Source organism: Cryptomeria japonica, chromosome 7, assembly GCF_030272615.1.
Source record: "Cryptomeria japonica chromosome 7, Sugi_1.0, whole genome shotgun sequence".
NCBI lineage: Eukaryota > Viridiplantae > Streptophyta > Pinopsida > Cupressales > Cupressaceae > Cryptomeria > Cryptomeria japonica.
Genome location: NC_081411.1, coordinates 669,860,469 through 669,867,449, shown reverse-complemented (window position 1 = coordinate 669,867,449; position 6,981 = coordinate 669,860,469). Strand labels below are relative to the sequence as shown.

At 30.9% G+C, this 6,981-nt stretch overlaps 1 long non-coding RNA gene across 1 annotated transcript; it reads right to left on the bottom strand.

Moving 5' to 3' along the window:
* Window positions 1-1,779: 1,779 nt before the first annotated feature.
* On the bottom strand, window positions 1,780-2,184 carry LOC131856435 (uncharacterized). The gene is made up of 3 exons (XR_009358448.1): window positions 2,162-2,184; window positions 1,981-2,049; window positions 1,780-1,858 (listed from the first exon to the last, which is right to left on the bottom strand). It is a non-coding gene; the product is annotated as an uncharacterized LOC131856435 (long non-coding RNA).
* Window positions 2,185-6,981: the final 4,797 nt, after the last annotated feature.

Below are 6,981 nucleotides of genomic sequence, written 5' to 3'. Positions count from 1 at the left end.
CATTTGTATTTTAAATTCAATGTATTCTGATTATAAAAACTAATATATGTATTTACTTTTTCTAGGTCTCTCAGAGTAGACTTGGCCTCAATGACTACTATATTGTTTGTGCATACTTTATGTTGTATTTTAAATTCAATGCATCCTGATTATAAAAACTAATCATATGTATTTTTTTTTCTAGGTCTCTCAGAGTAGACTTGCCCTCAATGACTACTATTGTTTGTGCATACTTTATGTTGTATTTTGAGAGATATAAATCCTTATTATTATAATTTAAATAGACTATTTATTTTATTTTAGATATGTCTTCTTGATTACATTTTGTGTACAATATACATAAATGAGAGACTACTGGTCAAATTTATGAATGAGATAATTATGTTTTAATCAAGTTCTATTCATTATATTTGTTAAATGATACTTTTTGATTTAGAATATGTTATAATTATAAGATATGTTTCGATACTTAGTTCAAGATGTATGCACATGTAGTTTATCTAATCACAAGAACTATTTAAATAAAATTCCAAAAATAAAATTACAAGTCCACATAATGCCTATAAAGTTGTTTAAGCACAACTTCCATAAATAAAATTTCAAGTCCACATAATATATAAAGTATGCGCAAAATTTCAAGTCCACATAATTTCAAGTCAATATATATGATCTAATGTGCACATAATTTCAAGTCCACATAATATCTAATGCGCACAATACACATAAAGTATGCACATAATATATATGATCTAATCCTATTATGAAACTATCCATATATATAAAGTATGGGTGTGCACGTGTAAACAAATATGTAAAGCCCGTAAAATAGTACATATCAGAGCCAAATAAATAGTAAAATTTCAAGTCCACATAATCCATATAATATCTAATCCATATATATGTCTAGATGGTAACATGATGTTCACTCCACATAATATCTAATGTGCACAAAATATATAAAGTATGCACAAAATATATATGATCTAATCCTATTATGCAACTATCCATATATATAAAGTATGTGCACGTGTAAACAAATGTGTAAAGTCCATAAAAAAGTACATATCAAAGCCAAATAAATAGTAAAATCTAAGTGCTATCATCAATAACATCTCGTGGTCTCTTGTCCCCAAGACGTGGTCCAGATCCACCTGTCTCATGCTGTACAATAAAAAAATAATATTAAAATATTACTTGAAATTAACTATTAAAAGAATCATTTATCAAATATAGTAGAATTCGTAAATTAAGTTACAAACTTACCATATGCTCATCAGATCCTGTAGCAGTATCTCTCTTGTCCCCAGGACGTGGTCCAGATCCACCTGTCTCATGCTGTACAATAAAAAAATAATATTAAAATATTACTTGAAATTAACTATTAAAAGAATCATTTATCAAATATAGTAGAATTCGTAAATTAAGTTACAAACTTACCATATGCTCATCAGATCCTATAGCAGTATCTCTCTTGTCCTCGGGACGTGGTCCAGATCCACCTGTCTCATGCTGTACAATAAAAAAATAATATTCAAATATTACTTGAAATTAACTATTAAAAGAATCATTTATCAAATATAGTAGAATTCATAAATTAAGTTACAAACTTACCATATGCTCATCAGATCCTATAGCAGTATCTCCTCTAGCAGTATCTTGTGCAGTATCAACACCAAATGCAGTGCTAGCTAACTCCTGTACAAGGTCAAATTCAAAGTGTCCAATTAAATCTTAAATTAAGAGTCAAAATAAGATCAAATTAAGTATTACATATTAATACCTCAAAGGATGTCGATGTGCGTTCAAATTGGCTCTGATCAAAATTATGAGGATAACCTATCCTAATGGTAGTGTCCACCTGCATACATGCATTTAATGAAATCATATTTAGTGAACATATATATGTGTACTAAATAATTTCAAGTAAAGTTACAATATTGTAAGAGTTCATATTTAAGTTAAGAATTATAAGATACATACCATAGATGGTGTCACAATAGTCAGACCCTCTTCTTGATGTGATGTAGAGGGTCCCTCATGACCTGAATCCTGGAGAAAGAAGCATTCAATGTATCAACATGAAAATTTATATAATATACGACGATAGCATATTAACTTAAAAAGATCTAGTACAATGTCTAGATAGAAATTTATACTATACCCCATAAGGTGTGCCGAGTTGTCTTGCAGTAGATGCAATATTAACTCTAATATTAGGCGTAGTCCTTATCTACATAAACAAAATTTATTTAATGAAGTATTAGATTGTATAAAAAAAGAGATGCACTTAGTTTATACCTATATTTAATAAAGTACATAAAAACATTGACATGTACATGTATATTATATATATCTATACCTGGTCAAGATGAACATCCGAGCAAAGAAAATCCATATAAGATGTCATCATACTATCATCTGCTGCATCATGCTCATCTGGAACTGAAGTAGATCCTGCAGCAGTAGTAGGACCTACACACGTCTCATGACAACTCGAACACATATGTGGCATCCATCGAGGAGTAGATGCCATGTGAGCAGCTTGCTCACTCAGGTTCGCTGTGAGGGAAGTCAAAGCATCTAATGTCGAAATGAATGATGTATTTTGGACATCTGCAGGAATCGATGGAGCAACAAGTGGAACTATGGGTGGATCCGGTAGGGGATTATTACTCCGTGCCCCTAATCTATGCTATGGCATTCCACGACCAACACCCTGGAATGACTTAATATCAAAATAATTTGGTTTTTGGTTCATTACAAACTCACAGTATAATTTCTTCAAAAAATAAAAAGGGACCTCATAATTACGATGTGGTGGATAATCAAAAACCATCCACCATCTATCCCAAAAGTATCTAGCCATTTCTGGATGCACACACCACCTAATTGAAATTCTTTTCTGGTTAGGTTGCATTGGTTCTCTTGTTTTTGGGTTGGTAAAATATGGACATAAATGAGCTTTGGTTATTTTCAAATCTGTGATTTGTCTATAAGTTAAACCATCGGCATAAAAATCACGCAACTCTTGTCGTCGTCTATGAAATTGATCTAATTGAGAATCAACAGATCTAACTGACTCGACAACAGTTTGCATTGATTTTGCAAACTCTACAAGATGGGGTGGCGTGACTTGCTCATTTTGGATAGCAGCAATGTTTTGTTCAATCACTTGTAGGTTTTCATTAATTCATTCTCTTAAACGAATTTCATCCAATCTAGGGGGTTGTGGTGGTGGTGGTGGTGGTGGAGGAGGAGGAGGAGGAGGAGGAGGAGGGGGTTGTGGTGGCGGATTTTCACCTAATAGTTCATCTATGTCAAAAACATCCATGATGGCAAAGAACTCCTGCATATATAAAGATATACATGAATTATATACAACTCTATGTCAAAGAAGAATCTATTTTACTAAATTAAAAAAAAACATTTATAAATAGTAACATTTCTATGTTGTTGAATGAGATACACATGAAATATATAATATAATATTGAACTTAAAAAAATATACATGTACATACTATTGAATCTTGAAATATAAAATTTGCGCATAAAACTTAATAAAAACTTTCAATGAAACATCATAAATCTATTAGAATTCAATTACGTAGTTTTGAGATAATTGTCATCAATTCATATTACATTGATTAGTCTTCAAACAATCTTAAAAAAAAACTAATCTCCCATGACTATAAATGACATACTTAAAACATATTATATTCTAAGTGGTTGTCATGTAAAGACAAAACATCAAAACTTTTGAAGAGTTAAGCATATTTCACCATTAAATTTCTCCCATAATCAAATCTACACAAGATTATAATTTACAAAAGGTCTTCAAAAAATATTATTTCCTATAAATCATTTATTATAAAACTCCGCAATCATTTGTTTTCATATATAATCTTTCTATAAAATTTAAGATATCAATCCATACACAAATTCTCTTACAAAGTTCAATAAGAAATGAAGGATAGAGGATTAAATACTAAGATTGTTTTGAGAGATCAATGGAGTAGATTGATTGAAAGGATTGTGTGCATTAGAAGCTTCCAAGTGGCAACTTAAATGTTTGGTGCACATGAGGAGTTCATGATCCAAGAAAGTTTTGAGGAAAAGGTCTTCTTAGGGGCGTATACACCAAGATGTTGTAAAAAAAGGTAGCCAAATGACCAAAAAAAGATAAACACGAGTGCGTTTTTGGGAAATTCATTTAACGCATTTGAGGTCTTTTTTGTAGTGTTTTTTTCTTACACTATACTAGGCTTGTTTACACTATCGTAGGTTCATTAGGACTATCCTAGGTTCATTAGGATTGTCCCAAGTTCATTATTGCTTTCTTAGGCTCATTAGGACTTTCTTAGGTTCATTAAGACTGCCCTACATTCATTAGGATCATTTGAGGCTCATTGGGACTTTCAAAGAAATGTTGCTCTCTCATTAGGCAAGGAGGATATAGACCCTTTAGGTTCTCTCATGTTTTATAGACATTTGATAGGTTTTAAATTCGAAATATTCATTAATGGAGTTAGTCTAGTGTTTCTTGGTTAGTGAGGAGGATCAGTAGATGTACATCATTAAAGTTTACATAAGGGTTGCATTCAAGTCTTGAAATATTCCATCTCTTGTTCAAATATATGTAAGAAGGGGAGAACATTGGATATATTACATCATTAGATAGTGGATATAACCATTGAGTTTTAAAATTAATTAGCCTCAATAAAAAAATCTCAATTTCTATATATTTCATAAATGCATAATTAGATAAATTATTACTTATAAATAAATCAATATGCATTTCTTTCAAAGAAACAAGAAACATACAAATAATAATAAGTTGTGATCTATATATCTAAATATGAAAATAATTCCATTAAAACTTTTACCTAGGTTAAGCATAAAAGTGATAATAAAACATAATCACCATGTTTTATTTCAACCTTAAAAGTAAAAGAACTCTACATATCCTAAAATTAGGACTTAATCACATCAAATAATTCTAATATAACTCAAAATACTCCTTCAACATATAAGATGATCTATGCTAGATGGCCATGTCTTACTTTCATTCCATTTATGGATTTCTTACATAGTAATACAAAAAATAACTTTCATCGAAATTAAGCATCTTTAACCATGAGATTATATATATCCTCAATTGTATATTCAAAATACTTCTTGGGAATTATATTTTTCAAATCTTTCAGATGTATATATAATTAGCACCCCATTTAGAAAACTCATTATCAATCAACATTATAAATCAAGAATATTTTTTATTTTGTATTAATGAATTATATATTTGGCATATTAGCTTCCTTTATGAACCTATGTAAACCAAACTCCAATTTTAGTAACTTATCTAGTTTTGCTCTAAAATTGTGTCCATAATTGATCCTTTTATACCATCACATGACATAATAGGACCTTTATGCCATGACATGGCATAAACCTAAGCCTAAACTTTCATATCTAAAATTTGAAAAACTTAATGTTAATTACTTTTAAGGTTATACTAATTTAGTGGTAACTTTTGTATTGCCTAATGAGGATTAAGAACAATTTAGGTACATATGTTCGGTTTTATGTCAATTTCATTTTCGAACATTTTTGTTTTTGTTTCCATTTCATTTTTGGTTTTTTGTTTGTGTCAATTTCATTTTCGAACGTTTTTGTTTTTGTTTCCATTTCATTTTCGGTTTTTTGTTTGTGTTGATTTCATTTTCGAACGTTTTTGTTTTTGTTCCCATTTCATTTTTGATTTTTTGTTTGTGTCGATTTCATTTTGTTAATTATCTAGGTTTGCTTTTGGTTTCTAAATTTGTTGATTACGGTTTAGGGTTAACTGTTCAAAAATATTTTACATCAAAATCAAGAATTTACAAATATAAAAAATAATTTATTTATATGCTACTATTAAAAAAAACTAAAATAATAAAAAAAAAACTAAATAATACACCAAAAAAAGAGAAAAATATACAAGAAAATTATGAACTGTGAAAATAGGTGACAGAATGTGCACCTGGGATAGTGGTGGAGGTTTGAAGTGGAAACCACAGCATGGGGGCCCGTTTTCGATATCTTCTTGTGCAACAGTAAAATGAAAAATTATCCAAAAAAAAGGGTAAAAATAGCTTTTCAAAACGGGCCCCCGTTTTTTAAAAACGGGCCCCCGTTTTGTTTAAAAACGGGGGCCCATTTTGTTTACAAACGGGGGCCCGTTTTTTAAAAAACGGGGGCCCGTTTTATCTGGCTTCGGCACCCCATGACCTTTCGGCTCGGGAGCCCGAACCATTAACGGGCCCCCGTTTTTTAAAAACGGGGGCCCGTTTTGCAGAGCGCATTTTCCAACGCGCAGACTTCCGCAAATTTGTGACTCATTAGCTTGCACATACCCAACGTCTTCTCTTCTTCAAAGGTACCTAGCAATAGTTCTTCAAGCTATACTTTGCACTTTCCATCAGATGTACTTCTCTCATTTGCTGCCCTCGCTAACCCCATGACAAGGACACCTTAGACAATGTGGCTTCGGAAATCCTTCCTACACTTGTTTCGTAAAAGTGACACATCCATATCTCTTATTTCAATTAATTCTTTTTTCTTTACAAATATTCACAAGAAGAGAAATTCATTGACTAACTTTCTCTTTCAAATTGAACCATGTATTAACTTAGATCTAGCCGAAAATCCTTCTCTAGATCTGTGCAAACAGAGTTGCCAGTCTTCTTACCAAAAGACATTTAAAATTTTTCCATAGGACACACTAATTCATAAATCTTCTAATTCTTTTGTTCCCCAACAGAGTCACCAAAAATCTATTGGTTAACAAATTTACCACCTAACTCTATATTCTTATGCCCATAAAGGTAACAAATGTAACCACATTTTAACCAGTCTGAACAAACTATTTATTGATTGATTCTTTCCTTATTTTACAAGGTGGAATCTACCTTCGAATGGTATTCAATGAATAGAAATTAACTA